The following is a 20,663-nucleotide window of genomic DNA, read 5'->3' on the forward strand; positions in this document are numbered from 1 at the left end:
AGTTCAAAGGCCATTATGAGCGAGTGGCATGGAGAGGAGAGATACAGAAGGATGTCGTCCGCATAGAGCGATATCCGGTCCTCGAAACCCGGGGACCACGGTATCCCAGAGATATCGGGGTGCGTTCTGATCCAGGCCGCCAGTGGCTCAAGTGCTAGGGCAAATAGGAGCGGTGAAAGCGGGCAACCTTGCCTAGTGCCCCTGTGTAGCGCGAAGGAGGCAGACAACCGACCATTGACCGTCACATTGGCCAGTGGTGCGGAGTACAGCAGCCGGACCCAGCCGATGAAAGCGGGTCCAAACCCCAACTTGGCCAGAACTGCCCACAGGTAGTTCCACTCCAACGAGTCAAATGCCATAGTGGCGTCGAGGGAGGCGAGGACAGTGGGTTCACGGAGCAGATGGACACGCGCCATTACTGCGTGAAGCCGTCTCAGATTGAGCGCCGTATTCCGATGCGGGATGAAGCCGGACTGGTCCGGGTGCACCAGGTCCGAGATCACTCCCACCAACCGATTAGCCAATAGTTTGGCCAGAATCTTGGGTTCGGCGTTTAAGAGGGAGATGGGTCGGTAGGATCGACAAAGATCGCGAGGCTTCCCCTCCTTATGTATCACCACAATGGTGGCCAGCCGCTGGTCGGGGGGGAGTTCTCCCACCTCGCGGGCCTCAAGGAACATGTTCAACAGAGGTGCCGCAAGTGCGTCGGCCCTGAGTTTGTAGATGAAGGGTCAATGTTGTAGTAATATTATTAGTAGTTTTAGCGTGACTGTTGTTGTCTTTACCTACTCCTGTGGGATATGCTTCAGATTGTGTTAATAATGTTGATGTTTAGCTTACTTCTAAAAGAAATGAATTTAAACAGGATGTACCAGTGCTTATAGAAAATTTACTTAGTGGACTTAAGGATAATGTTTATACTAAAATAATAGGAGAAGATGTATATAGAATGAAGGTTAGTGGATGCTATGTTTTTGCCTATGTACAACTTCCTATTTCTTTCTCGCTCTTATGTAATATATATTACTTTTTTCAAATTTGCTTTTGTTAGCATTTTGCAATAGATCTTGTACAACGAACAAGCAGCATAGTCGACAGATCAGGGGAGTTGTGGGAGAAGGGAAAAGCATAAGGAACATTGTATGAGACATCATCACAGAGGACACTCCAGGATGTATTAATAAAAGTTGTATATATAGTACATATCACAGCCTTTACCAAATTAAGTCTCAGTCATAAAAAGAAAGATACAAGATAGATTAAATTTCAGAACTCATAATCTAGGAAAGGGAGAGCGGAAGGTTGTTAATAGAAATTATATCGAGTGAGTCACCACATAGAATGGGTTGAATTCACACCTATGTGGTTTGTGGTGATGCTTGGCTCTGGTCGAGCGTACCCGAATCTCTATGTTGGAGGAAAGAGTTGAATGGTTCCTAGATTTCCTTAAGTCGGGAACGAGGGGGCATCAGTTTCTAGTATATGGACAATTGTTGTTGCCAAAATGTAATGTTGTGTAACCAAGTTGTATGTGTGGGACGAGTTCCCTGCCCGATGCATGGCCACTCTTCTCTTTGCCAACATCATCATCAGGGCAATAAGGCGGCGATGTGACTTAGGGGAGTTTTTAACATAACCCAATAAGCCAACTAATATAGGCAGTGGAATCTGAAATCCAGAACTCGCTCACTGTTGTAAAGTCACAGCGAGGTGAGTTAATGTTACGGGAGACACGATGCTTCGTACCCCTGCCTACGCTAAGAAAATTACTTCTGACTCCAGGACCACTTGGGGAACGGCGAAGAGAGCCGGCACATCGCTGGTGAACAGGCATCTACGAGAAACGGACGGAAGAGCCGCCCTCCACAATAGAGCACAAGGACTCAATCCAGAATCCTATCAGGATCAGAAATAACAGGAGCTAAAAGATTTACAAGGTAACGGCAGCAAACATACAAAAAGTAGATTGTCAAGCCCTGACATCAACGAAGGGAAGGGCTTATATACGTGGCAAAAACCCATGCCATGTTAGGTTTTCCCGTCTTCCATGCATCCCAATAGTTTTGTTTTCTACACCTGATGAGCGGGTTTTCTGGCATCAGTCTCTCCCCAGTCACACAATGATAGAGAAAGGGTAGAAAAGCCCTATGTGTCATACTACCCACCTATAGCCTACGCTGGATGACATGACATAGGTATATCAGTATCTCATTCCCAGTTTTCCCATGTTCGTGGCACTATAATGGGAAAAAGATTTTGCATAGTGATATATAGGGGTGTGACTAATTTCCAAGAAGTTTAAGTGATAAGGATTTGTTCTTACGCATGGAGGGGTGGTGGCGAAGCCGGAAAGGTAGTATAAGAGACTGTCCAAGAACGTTGGAGGTGGTGTGGCAGTTGGCTGAAAGGGAGGAAGGAACTCTTCCTGTGGATAAAGGTTGGAAAACACCCTGATATTGCAATTATGTGCGCACCATATAGCCCCCTAATCCAAAAGTGGTGGCATCTGAGAGTTGCAAGCAAAGGGGATAAAGGGGGTGTAAATATGTGACAATCTAGCTCTTTTCTATAAGCACTCAGGCCCAGCGAACACATTCGACAATGTTTACTTCTTTTATAGGGTCGGTATAGCGCCACTGAAAGTGCATTGGGGGTGGCACGGACGAACTCCACAGCCACGTGTGGCTGAAATGGGGTGGGGTGTAAGCAGAAGAATAGGAATTGGGCCTCAGTGCAGAAAGCATATAGTGCTAAATCAGACATGCAAATACCTCCTTGAGCGAGTGGGAAAGTGAGCAGCTCCCAGGAGATCTTAGGCGGTTTGCTTGCCCATATTAATGTAATCATATTAGACTTTAGTTGACCGAGAAATTTAGCTGTGAGTGGCAGCGGAATGTTAGTAAACAAATATAAAAACTTAGGGAGGACAATCATCTTTGCAATCGCAATACGGCCAGTGAGGGACAGAGTTTAGTCCAGATAGCTATCCTGTCTTCCAGCCATGACATGACGCGGCCATAGTTTGCCTCCCGAGTTAGTCTATATCTTGACTGAGCCTTATTTCAGAGTGGACGGGGTCTATACTCTGGTGACTGGGAATATTATAGATTCTGACCAATTGATATGTACCCCAGAGTAGACACCAACCCTGACCACCTCACCCGTCATGGGGGCAAGATTTTCTATTGGTTTGTGGACATAGAGTGTGAGATCATCTGCACACATGGAGACCACCAACCCCCAACCCCCTAGAGGTAAACCCGATTCCCCTGTTCTCATGATGTTTACACATTTGTGCCACCAATGCCTTAATCGCTGTAGTGGTAAGTAGCGGGGACCTTGGGCATCCCTGTTTTTTGCCATAACCTATCTGGATAGGGTGGGATATCTGCCCATTCACAGAAATGAGATCAGTGAGCAGTCCAGACTTGCATGGTGCTGAACTGTGACCTGCTAGGACATTACATCTATATTTTATTAGACTAGCACAGAACCAAGGTGGAGAGAGGATCCAAAATATTGCAGAATGTTCAAGGCTTTGAGGCAGCACATCAGGGTGTGAAGGATAGGGTTATCGGGTTTCTGTGTAATACACATGAAGGCACTGAACGTAAACTGAAGATAATTTATTAAGAAAATACGGTCGATATTTTCGGGCAGATACCTCCCCGTCAAGAGATGTACAGCTAAAGGCAGTTTACAGGTCGCTATGCTGCAGACTCTAAACGTACTTACCTATCCGGCACCAGCAAATCACAGCAATTCTCCTTCACTGCACCAAACTCTTTGAATTGTTCGACTACATGACAAAAGCTTTCATGAAAATTAAGGGAAAAAGCTTGGAGAGAACACGATCCAAGCTGCAGCTTGCAGGTAACCTTGGAGGGGAGCCTGCAAGGTTTCTACTGTACGAGCTGTGCAGGCAGCTGCAGCGCCTGCCGGCTTTGCCATCTATGCGCTTTGATACGCGTCTGATGTATGTAAGAGTCATGGGAAGCTACTCGGACTGCATCATGAGACGCTCCCTGCATGCTAAACACGGGGAAAACTACTGCGTGGCTCTGGAATCTCAACTTTCCTAACGCCGCAGGATTCTGCGCGCGCTGCATTTCAATTCCAATAAAGCACCACTACTTAAGATGAATGGGGATTATTTGATGCAGTTTGTTCCTTCCCGCCCGAGTATCAAGGCCTCTTGGCCTCTCCTCCTCATGAAGTGGCATCTCTAGGAAACACGGCTGGGCCAAGAGACATTTCTAAGAGTCTGGAACTCTCTTCTCGTGCAGTGCGGGCAGTGTCAAGGGATACTGTTTCCAGGGAATAAAGTCATTTCTAAGCTTCAATGCGTTCTCCTACCAGTAACTGAGTCCACCCCCATCCTACCAGCATTTAGGCACACCCACCTCTGTGCATTGACTGAGTGTAGAGGACCCCTCCGGGCAAAGACCCCGCTGAACCAGGCATATTTAAATATATATATATCCAGAGCCTGGCAGCCATCACAGACACTTCAGATTGCTGTCAACACCAGCACTGGTATACGGAAACAATTAAACGTACATTGCGACTGTCCAGACAGTATAGTGCTTTATGCCGGATAGTGCCTTGTTCTCTGATCTCTAGATTGGCAGATTCGTTTGAGAGAGACAAAGATAAAGTGATTGCTCAGGGTCACAGGGTGCTGCAAAAATTCAGTGAGAACGAATATATTAGAACTAAAATTTCCTGCTTCCAATACCAACAGACCTGCCTCCACCAACCAGTCTGATCTGTGAGGCATCTCCCAGGTGCTGAGCTGGAACATGAACAGAAGTCTCTCCAAAATTAAGGCTACTCGCTCTCAGCCCTGATTTAAAAAAATCTTCATATCCCCGACAAACACAGACTACAAAGCCTTCAACCTCAACACGAATGTACCCCCAGTATTCGTTCTGTTCACTGCACAGCCCCTCGGTGAAAACATTAAGAAGCAACCCACTATTTACAATGCCAACTGATGCATTTACTGTGCTCGTCTGATTCACTCATCTAGGTAAACATCTCCAGAAAGCCGATCTTGTTTGCTACTCACATGTTATGGCTGTATTGCGTGATCCCAAATCCGGTGCGGTAGGGGCGGGCCATAGATTTCAGACACGCCTAGAGTCGAACCGATACGTACGGGGAAAGGCGGAACTATGTGAGAAGGCAATCGAGTAACTGTACAAGTGTTTTTGACCCTAGTACCTGTGGGGTGGGTGTGTCATCCATGGAAGAGGCTACTCAGAAGCTCCATAATCCAATCAGTCGGACAATGAACTCACATAGTGCTTTGGTGAGGTATTGGAGGGCCAGCACACAAAGAACAAGCGCGCGTGGAAGCACAACAAAGCCGTTGCCAGACAATAACAGCAAGTATGTGGTATAAAAAACACTAAAACAGTCAGCCTACAGCACTGTTAACAAGCATCGATCTCTTGTCTTTATGGGGCCATGAGAAACACATGGCCCCATAAAGATAAGAAAGTGCTTTGCCACAGACGCAAAGCACACGAGCCAGTCTGGATGGGCCGGACCAAACAGAGAAAGGGCGGCAACCAAACTACCCCATATCCAATGGCAGGCCACCGTTTAGCAAAAAGGGTAATGCCAGCCAATGGAAATGAGGGGCGGAGCTTAAAGCACTCTTCTGAAAGTCCTTGTTAGCAATAAATCTTGCCTTGCGAGCAGCGCATGCGTGCGCTACAACGCTAGGCGAGACCTTAAAAAGGGATCTTTCTGAACCAAGACCTACCTTTTTGCCAAATTTGATGTAATTCCTTTCAGCAGTTCGGGCTGTAGCTTTGTCTAAAGTTTCCTATGAAAAATAACATGGGGAAAAAGCGTTTTGGGACCCCCCTTTTTCTCGGCCCCCGTTTGACGATTCATCCCGAATTACATCTGGCTGATATTTGGGCTACATTTGGGCTCTTTTGTCTCTGGTGGCCATCTTGGGAGACTGCATATCAGAATTTTTTTAATGAAATATAAAATGATTTGAGAAGTCACTCAAAATGTGCCCTAATTTTTCTTTCTTCAGCACTAATCATAATTTCTATGGCAAAATGAACCCCCTCATTTTGTTCCTTTGCAAATTAAATGTTTTAAGTGTTAACACTTTATTCCAATCAAGATGACTTCAGGTGTGCCATACTTTTGTCATAAGTAAGACTGTTAGCGCTCTAGTTGTTCTTTAGAACACTCTGGGACATTCTGTCATTGGGCTATAGTTGGGCCACATCTGGCTGATATTTGGGCTACATTTGTTTTTTTTGTCTCTGGTGGCCATCTTTGGGCTACATTGGGCTACATTGGGCTACATTTGGGCTCTAACATATATATAGCCCAATGTAGCCCAATATATATTTTTTCACAGTTAATTTTCGTAAAAACCACTGGAGCACATATCTTGAGACATCGCAAAGGTACATCGGGCTACCAGTCCCTACAATTTTGCCAAGTTTGGTAGAAATTCATTCAGCCGTTCGGGCTAAAAGTGAGGTCGACCGCCCTATGGAAATTAACATGGGGAAAACACGTTTTGGGACCCCCCTTTTATCTCGGCCCCCGCTTGACGAATCCCCCCGAAACTTTCAGGGAAGGACCGGAGCTCCGCGAGGCAAATTTGAGGAAATTTTCAGGCAGATTCGTCAACCGGCGCCAAAGTTATTCACAATAGAATTTTGATATTTTGCATTGAAAAAAATCCTAACTATAGCTACCTACTGGCGACCGCCAGTAGGATATATATATATATATATCCTTTCCTTAGGGAATTTAAGGGCTTACCTGTGGGTGGGTCCCTAGATTCGTCATGGGACAAGATTAATTTCAAACACCACTTCTTCTACTGCCTGGGCACTCTGGGCATCAAGGCTGCATCCGGGAAGACTATTGCTGCTCCTGATATACTCGCCTTCCTTGTCTGCTGCAACGTCTATGCCTGTGCACCATACAGGAACCTTCTAAGGCCTGTGTGCAGACAAGACACCTAAAGGAATCTCCCTTGAAGTGACGGAGTCACATCCCTGCATCTGCAGGTACCGCAACTAAGCTGACAGGTTTGCTGATCCTTGGCTCTCACGAACTCCAAAACAGCAACACAAATGGTGGTTCTTCACATCCCTCGAGGACTGCCCGTCCTCTCACCACGTTTGAGGCCAGTATTCCTCGTCGGAGCTGCAGGAACCAAACTGCGTCGACTTGTAGTGGCAAAGGCTTGTTGGATTCCTTCTACCAAGATCTTTGGGCTCCAATTAGCCCCTACCTCAAGCATCTCCAGTGACCAAGGTATTCGTCCTCACCGCATCACTTGCACCATGGGTCTGCATCTTTGGTGAGCTGTTCAAGGTCCTCTCACAACTCCAGTGCCTCCGACCTGTGGGTCCCCTTGAGGGTCATCTTTGAATTCTTTGGGCTCCCCTGATTTCTTGGCGCCTACCCTGACTCTCCTGCTTGTGGTGAGTCTCCTGGACCTTGCTAGTCCAGACATTACACCTTCTTCAACTTCCACAATGGTTGCAGTTGCCAAGGCATTTTGGTGCTCCCGTCTGACCCAGACCCCTCAACTCTCAACATCCGAGGTGGGACAGCTCATGTACGGCTCCTGGTCTTCCACAATGTCGCCTGGTCCACACAGCTGCAGTGGCCTAGACTCCCTCCCCTCCGCTTGCAGGTTCTTCACATCTTGAATCCACCTTTGGGTTCCACCGGACACTTTCACCTTCTCCAGCACCGGGCACTTTCACCTTCTAGAGCAGCTGCATCTTTCTGAAATCCTCCATTGAGTTCAAAGGCGGTTTCCAACGCCACTTCACACCTATGCCCCCAGCTTCCCTGGTGCAGGTATTCTGGTTCCTAGGCTATCCACAGGTGGGGTGGTCTTCAACCTTCTGTCTTCCACAAGGTTTCTTCATGGTCCACTGGGAAGGGTCCTTCTTCTTTAAAATTACAACTGCGACTTACCCATTGACTTGCATTGATCCTGCGTTGTGTTCCCAGTCTGAACACGGCCTCTGTGGAGCTCCTGGTTACTTACCCTGGGTGGTTCCTTGGGTCCACAGCACTTATACGTCTGGATATAGTCTTGACTTAAGTCGTGGTTTGCATACCACTATTTTAGTATATGGTTTGGTTTCCCCCTGGTGATCACCGAGTATTGTGTGCTACTTACCTGTTTCTATTGAAAAGTACTGTGTGCACTGTGTATATCTCCGGCTAGGAGATAACAATGTGTTAGTGAGTATGAATACATATTTTTATAATATACTGTGTGGTTCTTTTTCACTTAAACTGTACCTATAAGATTATGTTCTGGTAAAACAAGCTGCTTTACAGTCCTTCTGGATTAAGCCTGGAGGCTGCTCTCCACAGCTACCAATAAGAGAGCTTTCTAAGGTTGTCTAAAACCACTAAAATCACCATAAGGGTTGTATGGATTGGTGCAAGGCGCCCACTTACATTAGTTTACACCATATACCAAGCCAGCTTCTCACACCCTTGAATCCTGGAGTCTCCCAAATCAAAGGAATCCAATTACAAATCACAGTTTATTTTAGCTGGACTAGGAGTGCCCAACAAAATTGGACAAAGCACATATGCAAAGGTTCTGTGTAAATCTTACACAGCATGAGACCAAACTGATGGACAAGTCAACTAATTTGAGATTCAGAAACACATTGGAAGGGTTCGCCAATCCAAGTACAGGAACTGGAAACCAATCAATAAGCACTTTACATAATTATCTCTATGTTTGTATGAATGGCTAAATGTCATCAGTTCAAGGGTCTGCCAATAATCCCATTTGATCTATTATTGGAATGATCTTTTCTTGAACATAAAATATGATCTCGTTTTTGCAGCGTATAGCCTTCAAGGCTATGTTTTTTAAACTCTTTTCAAAAGTGACAATACGTCTGTGAACAACAACAAAAACATAACCTTAATTTGACACCTCGCGAGATACAATAGAAACATTTGAGAAAAGCTTTTTCTTGGTTCTGTTTACCAAATAAACGCACCTTTTTCAGAAATGTTACTGGAAAGAAAAACATGCTCCTACGAGATGTGATCATCATCATCATAGGGTAAAATGCATAACTGACAGGATATGTTTCACAGAAATTGTAAGAAGGTATTTAACACTACCAATAAGATCTTAATCATTATAATCCCACTTAAGGCAGGAATTTTTCTTAGACAGAAATAGATGTTCTATGTCTTCTGTGATGCTTACATATATTGCCGCCTTTTACCCAGTTACACAGTTGACTTCAAGGGTCCATTTCAATGTATTATAAGACAATTCTGAGGTCCTAACCTTAAATCCTCACTATCGCCCAGCCAGGAACACTATTCAACTTCATGATATATTTTTTAAAACACTGAAGCAGGGGTGTGGTAAAGATGGCGACCTGAGCGGTAGCAATTCCTCGAGGCTCCCCGCTCCTGGTCCCAATTCCGGCCTTAAATTCGTCATATCACCCCAGCGTGGCAAGGTTTGGGGCTGGGAGCACGACCGAAGTAAAGTGCTCGCCTAAGAATCGCTTGGAGCACGAAGGCACCATACATCCAGAGGCGAGCGGTGATCGGCTCCAGCATCATGGCCGCAGCGTGACCCAGGCGCTGGGAAGAGGACACCCTGCAGTGACGGACCTCCGTTCTGGAGATGCTTGCTGTGACTGGCGGGCCCATGTAATAGTGGTGCAGTGGGCTCTGATCGGGGGCAGCGGAGGAGGTGGCGGGGGACGTTGGAAGTGTCCTGCGGCAGCTGTGGGTTCCCCAGCGGCTCAACGAAACTCGAGCCCCCGGCGTCCAGGCCTTCTCAACAACGACACACTGAAGCTAACGGCCATCATCGCCAGCGGTCGCGTCCTCGGCACAGACTGGAGGTGAGGAGCACCCCCTGGGTGAGGAGCGGAGAGAGGCGGCACGCAGCAGGCGACGCTGCGGTCTAGGCCAGCAGACAACCGGCGGTCGTGAAACTCAAGGCCGGGGCTTGGCGGCCTACGCACAGGGGCTACACAGCCTGATATCCGAGAGTGGCCGTGGGGTGGGGGGTCGTGGCCCGCGGCCCCCACTGGCACCCAACGAGAGTGTGTGACTGACGGGGAGTGGGAGTCCCCCAGATAGCGCAAGGTCTGGAGGCGAGCTGGTCAGGGCGCCATTTCGCGGGAGGCGCCATTACGCCAGAACCGCTGCGACCTGGAGGGGGCGGCTGGTGGCATCACCGGGGCACCCAGGCGTTGTGGTGGTCGAGTGCCACTGGAAAGGAGGCGGCTGGAGCACAGGCGAGAGGGGGCAGCTACAGGACTCCTGGGGGGGCTGCGGGCGAGGAGCGACCCCCCATGGCGAGGTCAAGGGAGGACAATAGACTGCAGGCAACGTGGGGGCAGCACTGATGCCAGTTGGGGCTCGACGATAGCGCTGCTGGGGACCGGGACCCCTGGTCAGCCCCGCTTGGTTGGACATGACGACTGCCCTGGAGGACTGGAGGCCTAACAGGGCGGACGCTTGACCCCCGAGGAGTGTAGGGGTGGAGCAATGTAGCCCCTGGGGAGCCCTTTCTGTAGCAGAGGTGAGAAGCGTGTTGGAGGCCTTGGTGTGGCCCAGAAGTTGACTAAGACGTCGGGGGCATTGGCTTTGGTCCTTTGGGGGGGGAGGGAGGGGGGGGGGGAGGGGGAAGGGGGTTCTCCGCCCCCAAGGTGATATTTAGGGGCCACACCGGTTCACTCTCACGCGAGGCTTGTTGAAATCAACTTGAGAGTCCGGGGGGCCAGCTGTGGAGCGGTGGCCAGAGTGGAAAGTCCCCGGTACAGCCAGAGGCGCCAGAAGGGGGAAACCTAGCGGGGCGGCCCAGCGACAGTGCCATCAGACATCATCTCGGCTCACTGGAACTCGATTGCGTCATGGCCACTGCCAGGAAGAAGGGAGAGAGAACCCTCAGAGACATGCTTGTCAAATCACCCACCGTGGGAGATGCTGGTGGAGCGTCTAAAGCCACTGCACGACCACAACAGGACTTAACGTCCACGGTGAACCCCATTACTAGGGAGTTCTTGGAGGCTCTGTTCAATACCCTCCGGGATGACTTTTGGTCTTTAAAGCAAGATGTGGCGGGCGAAGTCAGAGAAATCCGCCGAGAGGTTGAAGGACTGGGAGGGCGGGTCGCTGCTGTAGAGGAGAGTGCGCACTCTAACTGCGAGGACATCGAATTCCTGCAACAAGAAATTATTCGCCTCAAGGACCAACACCTGGACCTTCAAGCGCACGCCGAAGGCCTGAAAAACAGGTCCCGACGCAATAACATTCGCAATAACATTCACGTCAGAGGGGTCCCGTTAAAGGAAGAAGGATCAGATATGGTGGGCTACCTACAAGGCCTCTTAAGAGACATTATGGGCGAGGATGCTGACTTTGATATCCGCATTGATCGGGCGCATCGGGTGGGCCTGGGAAGACGAGCGCCGGCCCCACCCCCAGATATTTTGGCTTTTCTGCCGGATTTCGTGTTGAAGGAACGCATTTTGCGGGAGACCAGGAAGAAACAGCCTCTTCACTACCTCGACCACCCAGTTGCCCTGTACCAGGATCTTGCCTCCATCACATTGCAGAAAAGAAAGGCCTTTAAAGATGTGACATCCTATCTGAGGGACAAAGGGGTGTCTTACTCATGGGGACACTCCTTTCACATCATCTTTAAGTGGAACGGCAAGCTGCAACAGGTGCGATCCCTTCAAGAAACTTGTGATCTGCTGGGCATCGAGATTCAGAACGGCGAACCGTCCCCGCCCCCGGCCCGAGAACCATCAAGGGAAGGTTGGCAGACTGTGCACCGCCGTCGCTCTCCTAAATCTGTCCTGAAGCCTGACTCTCAGGCGTCGTCCCAAGAAAGAGAAGCGGCCTGGAGGCGGTGAAGCGTGACACCTCCAACACGGACTGAACTTGTGGAAGCAGCTGGGGTGTGTGCAGCATGATGACTTAGCTGGCTGGGGGGGGGGGGGGGGGGGGGGCGGGGTCGTCCGGACTCCACGTGGACATTGGTGATAGGTTGGGACAGCATTGTTGGGGTTAGGGAGGGGGGTAGGGGGAGTGGGGGTTCTCGCGGTTGGGTTAGGGTGGAGGGAGGAGGGGAAGGGGGTTGTAGGGAGGGGGAGGGTAGTTGGGAGGGTGGAACCAGTGCGTCGTCTTTGGGGTAGGTGGTTAGCGTGGTCTCAGAGCCAAGGAGCTCAGGCGTGATGGGGGCCTGCACATAAGTAGCTTGCACTACTCCTGGCCAGGAGACATTGTAGGACAGCACTTTTTTCAGGTCCCTTCCCATGACACAAGTCTTAACGCTTAATGTGAAGGGGCTGAATAATCCCATGCGGTCCTGAGCTATCTTGAGAATTCGGGGGCCTCCATTTGTTTATTGCAGGAGACGCATCTATTGCCTAAAGACTGGCATAGAATGAGGTCACAGGCTTTTCCCCAGCAGTTTTATTCCTCCATGCGGGACAAGAGGGGGGGTGGCCAAACTCATTGCATAGCACTTCAAGGGAACAACATACAGTCAGCTGATATGCGGACAACATTTTGGCGACGCTTTCCTCTTTCCCGGCGGTTGGTACCAGCCTTCCTAGGAGAGCTGGAAGAATTTTGAACGGTCTCGGGATTCAAGGTCAATGTGGGAAAGTCTATGCTCCTGCCCTTAGGCCTCCATGAGGGCGCCTCGGCGGACGCCTTTCGGGAGTTGGGGGGTTTGCAGACCCAGAACGAAATCCCTTACCTGGGGGTCACCCTCACATCGTCCACCAGCTCCACTCTTACCCGTAATTACACTAACCTCACTCTCCAGGAGACTGCCGCCTTGCGGCGCTGGAAAACGCATCCCCTATCGCTGTTGGGTAGGGTGGCTGCAGTGAAAATGTTCATCTTGCCCAAAATTCTATATGTCTTTCAGACAACACCGGTCACACCCCCTTTACACTATAGCCACACGCTGCAATTCAAGATCCACCGTTTTATCTGGGCCGGGAAGCGTCCAAGGCTCTGTCGTGATATCGCCTTTCGTCCTCCGGAGGAGGGAGGCCTGGAAATTCCTCATCTTATGACATACTATAAGGCTGCCAAGCTTCGCTATTTGGTAGAATGGAGTAGACCTGAATCCGAAAAGAGGTGGCTATTTCAAGATAGGGCAATGGCCCTCCTCCCTCTATGGAAGGTCCCTTTTTTGAAACCAACTGACCGCCCCTCGTACATGAGATCTCCGATCACCCACTCAGTGTTGCAGGTGTGGGACTCGGTCGCGGTACGACGGAACCTCACATCCTTTCCCTCGCCTCTTACTCCTCTTTTCGATAATCCAGATTTTCCTCCAAGCACAGACGCGCGAACCTTTCCCCAGTGGCGTGTATCGACCTGCCGTTCGGCAGGCCATTTGTTTGATCTTCAGGGCTTCATTTCCCTTTCAGATCTACCTGACCGGTACGATATCAAAGACCCCAAACAGTTTCAATATTTTCAGCTCCGTCATTGGCTGCTCCATTCAGATGTACTGCCCCAGGTTAGCCGTAAACTTACAACCTTTGAGAAATGGCTCCTCCACAAACATTCCGACAGAAAAACGATAACCGAACTATACCCCATGCTGCTTCCCCCTGCGCCGCAAGACAAGTCAGCGGGACATCGCCGCTGGGAAGCAGAACTAGGCCGTAGTCTTTCTCTAAAGGAATGGAAACAGATTTACTACAGGGCTCATCACACAGCACGGAATATTGGGAGTAGGGAGGTGGTGGTCAAGGTGGCCACTTATTGGCATTTGACGCCGGTCCGATTGCACCAATTCAGCCCTTACCGTAGTCCCGACTGTTGGAGGGGTTGTGGGGAACTAGGCACCCTGACACACATACTTTGGGAGTGTAGGGAGGTGCAGGGGTTTTGGGAGTAAGTTCTTACCGAGGTTGACAACTGCTTTGAAACGGAGATCCACTGCTTCCCCGCCTATACCCTCCTAGGGTTGCCTAATGCACTTACTTTTCCACTTAAATCTCTACGGGGGAGGCAGATGGGGACAGCCTTAGGGGCAGCTGTACACAACATCTTATCCCTCTGGGGCTCTAAAACCCGCCCCTCGAACACAGGATGGCTGCACAAGTTGTGGTATATTACAGGTATGGAGCGCTTGCAAGCCACCCTCACGGCCTCAACAGCGCCTTTCCACGGGGTGTGGCGACCACTCATCTCGCTACTGGTGCAGGAATTTAATTAACTGACTTGCCACAAATATCTGCGGCTGCTCAGGCTCACAGAACCCCCGGCGCCCGCGGAAGAGTCTCAGGAGGTGTACGGTAATGTTCCCATATGGCGTATGACACACCAGTCCCAGGTTTTGGGGTTGGGATGGGGGGTTGGGTTTGGGTGGGGTAGTTGGGAGGGTTGTTTGGGTGGGGGCGTGTCGGGAGGCAACAAGTTTCTTGTTTGCTACAGCACCATTGGCACTATATGACCGGAGGCAGGTATCTCATTCCTGTCCCGGAAACTTGCTGATGGGATATCGAGTGCACCTGCTGGAGCCGGAGGTTGGGTTTGTGCATATGTTGGTTGGACTCTGGGGGGGGGGGGGGAGCTCCAGGGGTCTTCTGACTTATGTACCTGTGTTTATTTTCATCCATAAAATCCATCAAATAAAGATAATTTTTTTTTTTTTTTTAAACATTCGAGCAGTTGCACGTTCCTATGACAGCACTCAGAAGTAGGTACTTGATTCAGGTACACAGTATTCTAATTCACATTTTTGTTTTTTCAACGGTAATCGAGGCTCATACAAATGAACAATCTCCTGGCATATGTTTCACAGTTAATACTGACCATCAGAGGAGCTGAAATTTACCTTTGTCAAGATGCTGCAAGAAGTCTGGTGCAGACCACCCGGCCTTGGAAAAGCAACATACATCTGACGAGGTGGTTATTTCACTCTCAAGTTACAGTGGGGCTTCTTTGGATGTCACTAAGGATTACGAAACTTACATAAGAAGATTGCTTATATCAGAAACTTTATTTGAAAACAAACACAAAGTATTGTGATGTGAAAAAACTGCAAGTCTCAGAATACAGTACAGAATATTTTTATAAATAGTGAAAAAACCTTGTTAAAGGCTAATGACGCCACTCAGAGAATGTCCTGGTAGTGTCGTTAGCCCTACATCTATTTCAGTCGATTAACTAAACACATCTGTAGCTGAAAGGTCATTTCTATTACTGGCCTCAGGAGAAATAATTGGTTTCTCAGTTTTAAGTACTGCCAATCAAAGTTTCAAGTTAAACTTTCCTATGATTCTCCAATCATGCCTTCCTCAGGTCCAGAGTTCCAAGATGGTGTATAATGGAGGAGATGGGAATTGATAAGGCGATACTTGATTTTATTCGGCAACAAATTCCGACGCCTCCTTGTCCATCCATTATGGGAGAAGCGGAGAGTGCACTCGACCACTTAAGATCCTTAGAGGGTTCAAGACAGGGCTGCGTCCTCGCACTGTTTCTTTTCTCTATCTACACAAACGGTATAGGTAAACATCTTTAGGGTGCAGCCTTCGACGTCCCCGTATTCACAAATCACCAACGATTACCAATTTTAGCATAAGCAGAAGGTGCCGTCTTAATGGCCCGAACCGGATTGGGGGGGGTTCAGTGCCTGATATTGGCCTACTCGGCTTTTATGTGTTCATTGGATCTACAGGTCAATCAGTCCAAATCATTTATAATTGTTGCTGGGGCAGGGAAACGCGAGAAAATACCAACCTTCTTTATGGAATCCAGGAAAATTGAAGTAGTGAAGTCGTTTCCCCATCTAAGTATACGTTTTTATGAAAATCAATCATGGACTAGACTGGTGGAGGGAAGAGCAATGGGGATGGAGAGGAACGTAATGGCGTTAAAACAATTTTCAAAAAGGTTGGGAGTAAAACCCCTAATTCCCATGGAAAATGTTTACCAGGCCAAAACTAAGGCTGCAGCCTTATATAGGGCAGGTGTATGGTGGTTGGCACCTAGTAACTCCCTTCAGTCTATAGAAAATATATATTTTTAATCTTTTACCTCGCTCCCTCAGTCTTACTCCAACTATGTTTTTCACACAGAATTGGCCCTACCCTATATTATGTATGCCATTAAACTGGCCCCTCTTCTGCTTTGGCTTTCCATCTGGAAAAGGGACTCTGTCCCGTTTACTCAGAATATTATAAATAACATCTTAAACTCAGGAAATTATGGCAGGATCAGATGGTTAAAGTGTGTAGAGAGGGAACTGACGGCTATCAGTATGAACCATCTTTTTAAAGATCCACCCACCTGTATGACTATATAGAGATGTAGACTGATTGACACATTTATGTCGCGGGCTCGATATCAGAGAAGGGAAAGAAATTACCAAACATGGTCAGCTCTCATGTATGAATGAATTCCATATGTGCATGAGGACGGCTATTTCTACTTGGCTGAGGTCACTTTACCACACCACAAATTTATTTTAATAAGATTTCACCTCAAGCTGATCACGCTGATGATAGGTTATCCAAGGAAGAAATTTAAACATTCTGAACTCTCCATGTGCCCGTGTGATAACCATTCACCTCAAAATGATCTGTATGTCTTATTTTTCTGTGTTTTTTTATCGCCAGGAAAGACAGAATTTTATCTTTTGTTAAGCCCATCATTTTAGATCTTGTTGTGTAGCACTGTATTTTTTTAAATCACTTCCAAATCCTTTTGTACGCTTTTCACTTGCATCATTCTTATGGGCATGTACGAAAAAAAGGAGACAAGCGGACCTATAATCTGCAAATGGGACAGTCTTTCATATTAATTGTTTTAACCTGGTGTCAATGAGATAACGTACATGTGGATGAAATAGTGATTGGGATTATTCTTCTAATGTTTTAACTGTTTAATTCATGTTTTATTGCACAATGTTTTTAACTAATGAAATCTGATATAATTGTATGATCTTATGTGTGTAAGGGTAAATAAAGACTTGGATTGGATTACGAAACTTACATAAGAAGATTGCTTATACCAGAGACTTTATTTTAAAAACAAACACAAAGTATTGTTCTATGACAAACATCAAGTCTCAGAATACACTGGAGGGTCAGAAAGACCATCACTCTATTTTTATAAATAGTGAAAACCCTTGTTAAAGGCTAATGTCGCCACTCAGAGAATGCCCTGGTAGTGTTGTGGGCCCTACATCTATTTCAGTCCATTAACTAGACACGTCTGTGGCTGAAAGGTCATTTCTATTACTGGCCTCGGGAGAAATAATTGGTTTCTCAGTTTTAAGTACTGCCAATCAAAGTTTCAAGTTAAACTTTCCTATGAGTCTCCAGTCATGCCTTCCTCAGGTCTAGAGTTCCAATTTGTCATCAACTTAAAATTCGAAAAGCATGGATTGGTTTCCTTTTACTTCTGTACCCACCCCCACCTTCAAGCATCACAGTAACACTGCCCTACCAGTTATTAATTACAACAACAAAAATTGTGTTAAGAGATGATAATGTGTCTTGCCAAACTAACCCATCCACCATACACATACCTTGAAGGAATAAAACAACACACAACTACAAACCAGCTAGGGGGAAGAAGATGATGTTATGTCATTAAAATTAATCTTGGTTCAAGTGTTAAACCACCAAAGAGAATCCTTTTACACTCGCTTTCTTTTCCAGGATTATTAAACTTACAGGAAGAGGAGAGAGCAAGTACTCAGCAAATCATCCCACGGAAGCCATTGTCCACTAGCTTTCCACACCAAAGTCCTCATCCAAAATACCAAACTCATAGCCTGAGAAAAGATGCACAATATTTCCGAGATAGAAAATGAAATCAGGCTTTTCGCTACAACCAGTGAATTAACTCCATCATCTCCCACATCATTGGAAAGGAGTCTTGTGACTGGCGCAAAACCGTTCACAAGTAGCTCACAACATACTGACTTGAAGCACACACATCTACAGTAATACAGTCAGCTAACATATCCCTTTTCAAAGCAGAGGCAGGTTTACAGGGCAGAGTAGGGGACTCGAGTAACACTACTGGACGGCATGGACTGAAAATAATGAGTGACTATAAACGCCAAGTCAGAATAGGAAACATTTTAAAATCCAGGTCACCATGGCATCTTGGAGCAAGAATGTGAGAGAGAGAGAAAAAATTAGGAGGAGCTGGCCATGTATCTCGGTATCTTGGAGTACATAGGCGAACCTTACTTATACTGCAGGTGGCCTTTTTGGACGGTGTGAAATAGTCAATATAGCTCACAATCAAAAATTCGAACCTCATCTGAAGAAAAATATCACCCCAGCTATTCTTCAAAATGCCAGGAATGTACATACTTGGAGCATCTAGGGTGACCTTCTGTCCATGTTTTTCACAGACTGTTCAGTATTATGGTATTATGTTTGTGAAATCCCGAGTTGTCCGTAATTTACAGCATTAGAATGAAATTAGGCTGTTAACTATTTTTCTGCCACTTTGACAGATAGGTAGAGGTATGCAGGTCATGCTCTCCCCAGGTGAAGTTCTTTGTCTCCCCAAAAAGTTTTCTTGAGGGCAGGAACAGCAACGTAGGCGGCTACTGATAGTGTCTAGGCAGCTGAAGAGAGTAAGCATGCCTCCTTTTCTACATCTCCCTTTTTTAGGTCTCGCCTGTCGATGCGAATGCGCATCGAGCAAGCGAGACTATGGGGGCTTATCCACTCTTTGTCCAACTTGCAAGGAATCGTGGCGATTCCTTGCAGTGCCCGTGACTTTTAAGCTCAATGCGCATGCGCATTGAGCTTAAAAGCGCATGCACATGCCCCCAGCCGCCTGCCTTGCCTACTCTCCCGCCCCCTCACTTCTTGATTGCACGGCCGCTAGGCCGTGCCTCCCCTACTCTCCTCCCCTCGCCGTCTGTTCCCGCACTCCTCCCACACCCCCGCTCCGCCCCCTCCAGCGTCTGAAAGCTCGAACTTTAAATGAAGAAAAACAAGAATGCTGCATATTAACCATCAAAGTAGGCGTCCATAATACTTTATTTTCCATTTCGACTTAATTATATTTTATTACCTGTTCAAAATCAGTTTTTGCGTTTTGAATCGTGGCATTAGTACGTGCTCCGTTCAGTGTTACAAATATCAAGGAAAAAGCTTCAAGATGGCCGCTTTTTTTTACTTACAATACACTTCCCTTCCGTTGCTTTACGTGCATGGGTTGTAGGCGTTCCCGCACTCCTCCCACACCCCCGCTCCGCCCCCTCCCGCGTCTGAAAGCTCGAACTTTAAATGAAGAAAAACAAGAATGCTGCATATTAACCATCAAAGTAGGCGTCCATAATACTTTATTTTCCATTTCGACTTAATTATATTTTATTACCTGTTCAAAATCAGTTTTTGCGTTTTGAATCGTGGCATTAGTACGTGCTCCGTTCAGTGTTACAAATATCAAGGAAATAGCTTCAAGATGGCCGCCTTTTTTTTTACTTACAATACACTTCCCTCCGTTGCTTTACGTGCATGGGTTGTAGGCCTATCTTCGTTTTTATTTTCTGCATTTAAAGTTTGAGCTTTCAGACGCGCCCCCTGTTGTGTTGATTTTTAGGTCCAATTAGAAGCGGTTCGGTATGTTTTTTTTTAAAACATTTTTTTAGAACTGTATTGACGGTGTTCCTTTCGCTCCGCCAATATTAAAAGAAATGTATGCCCCATAACAATAACATTCAGCAGGGGTATGCGTGTTGTGTGTACATGCCAATATAGTTCTCAATAACGACACGTACTCTTCTTTGGGGCACACTATAATCTGCTGCTCATATGCAGCCATATGCATCCATCCAATGCCCTCTTTCCCACCTCCTCATACCACTGTGCTCTTTCCTCTACAGCCCTTCTTCCTTTACCTCGGTGTAGTGGGAAGATAGATTGACAAACGGAGAGATTCAAGGTAAAGTTTATTACAAGCTCATACAAGGGCCCACAAGGAGCCTGTAGGTCGATGTGCATCAGTGGCATAGCGGGCACAGCGTCTGTGACAGCTGTGACGTCACATAAGTCATCTCCGAACATGCAGTACGTAAGAGAGGCGGACAGCCGTCGCCAAGAGCTTCTGGTACCGGAATTCACAGAAGGTGGGTTAACGGGTAGTGGGTGTGACCGTATATAGTCACTTCCTGTTATAGACATAAAAGATGTACTAGACGTCATTTGTAACTCCTGCCATGAAATTGCTTTTCAAAGGAAACCCCCTATGTTCTTTAAGCTCCCGAGAGTTAATAAAGTAATTCTACCATACAACTTATTACGTTTTCCAGACGTAAATAGGAATAGCTACTAACTTCTTTATGTACTGATAGTCTTATGGTTGGCATTTTTAGGTCTCACCCTCAACCCCTCACTCACCCTCACTCACACTCACCCTCACCCTCACTCACCCTCACCCTCACTCACCCTCACCCTCACTCACCCTCACTCACTCACCCTCACCCACCCTCACTCACCCTCACCCACCCTCAACACCTCATCCTCACTCACCCTCACTCACCCTCAACCCCTCAATCCCTCACCCTCAATCCCTCACCCTCACTCACCCTCAACCCCTCACCCTCACTCACCCTCAACCCCTCACCCTCACTC

General features: G+C 47.4%; 1 protein-coding gene across 5 annotated transcripts in view; it reads right to left on the bottom strand.

The window, feature by feature from the left end:
• MTIF2 (mitochondrial translational initiation factor 2) overlaps positions 1 to 20,663 on the bottom strand; it is a 370,558-nt gene that overhangs the window by 338,421 nt on the left and 11,474 nt on the right. For 2 of the 5 annotated variants that reach the window (XM_086927657.1, XM_086927659.1), the window contains exon 2: positions 14,888 to 15,004. The exons of the other annotated variants lie outside the window; for them this stretch is intronic. The gene's annotated coding sequence lies outside the window, so the exon portion shown is untranslated. The remainder of the gene's footprint in view (positions 1 to 14,887; positions 15,005 to 20,663) is intronic. 5 annotated transcript variants of the gene reach the window in all.

The sequence above is a fragment of the Lissotriton vulgaris genome, chromosome 6 (assembly GCF_964263255.1).
Source record: "Lissotriton vulgaris chromosome 6, aLisVul1.2, whole genome shotgun sequence".
Classification (NCBI taxonomy): Eukaryota; Metazoa; Chordata; class Amphibia; order Caudata; family Salamandridae; genus Lissotriton; species Lissotriton vulgaris.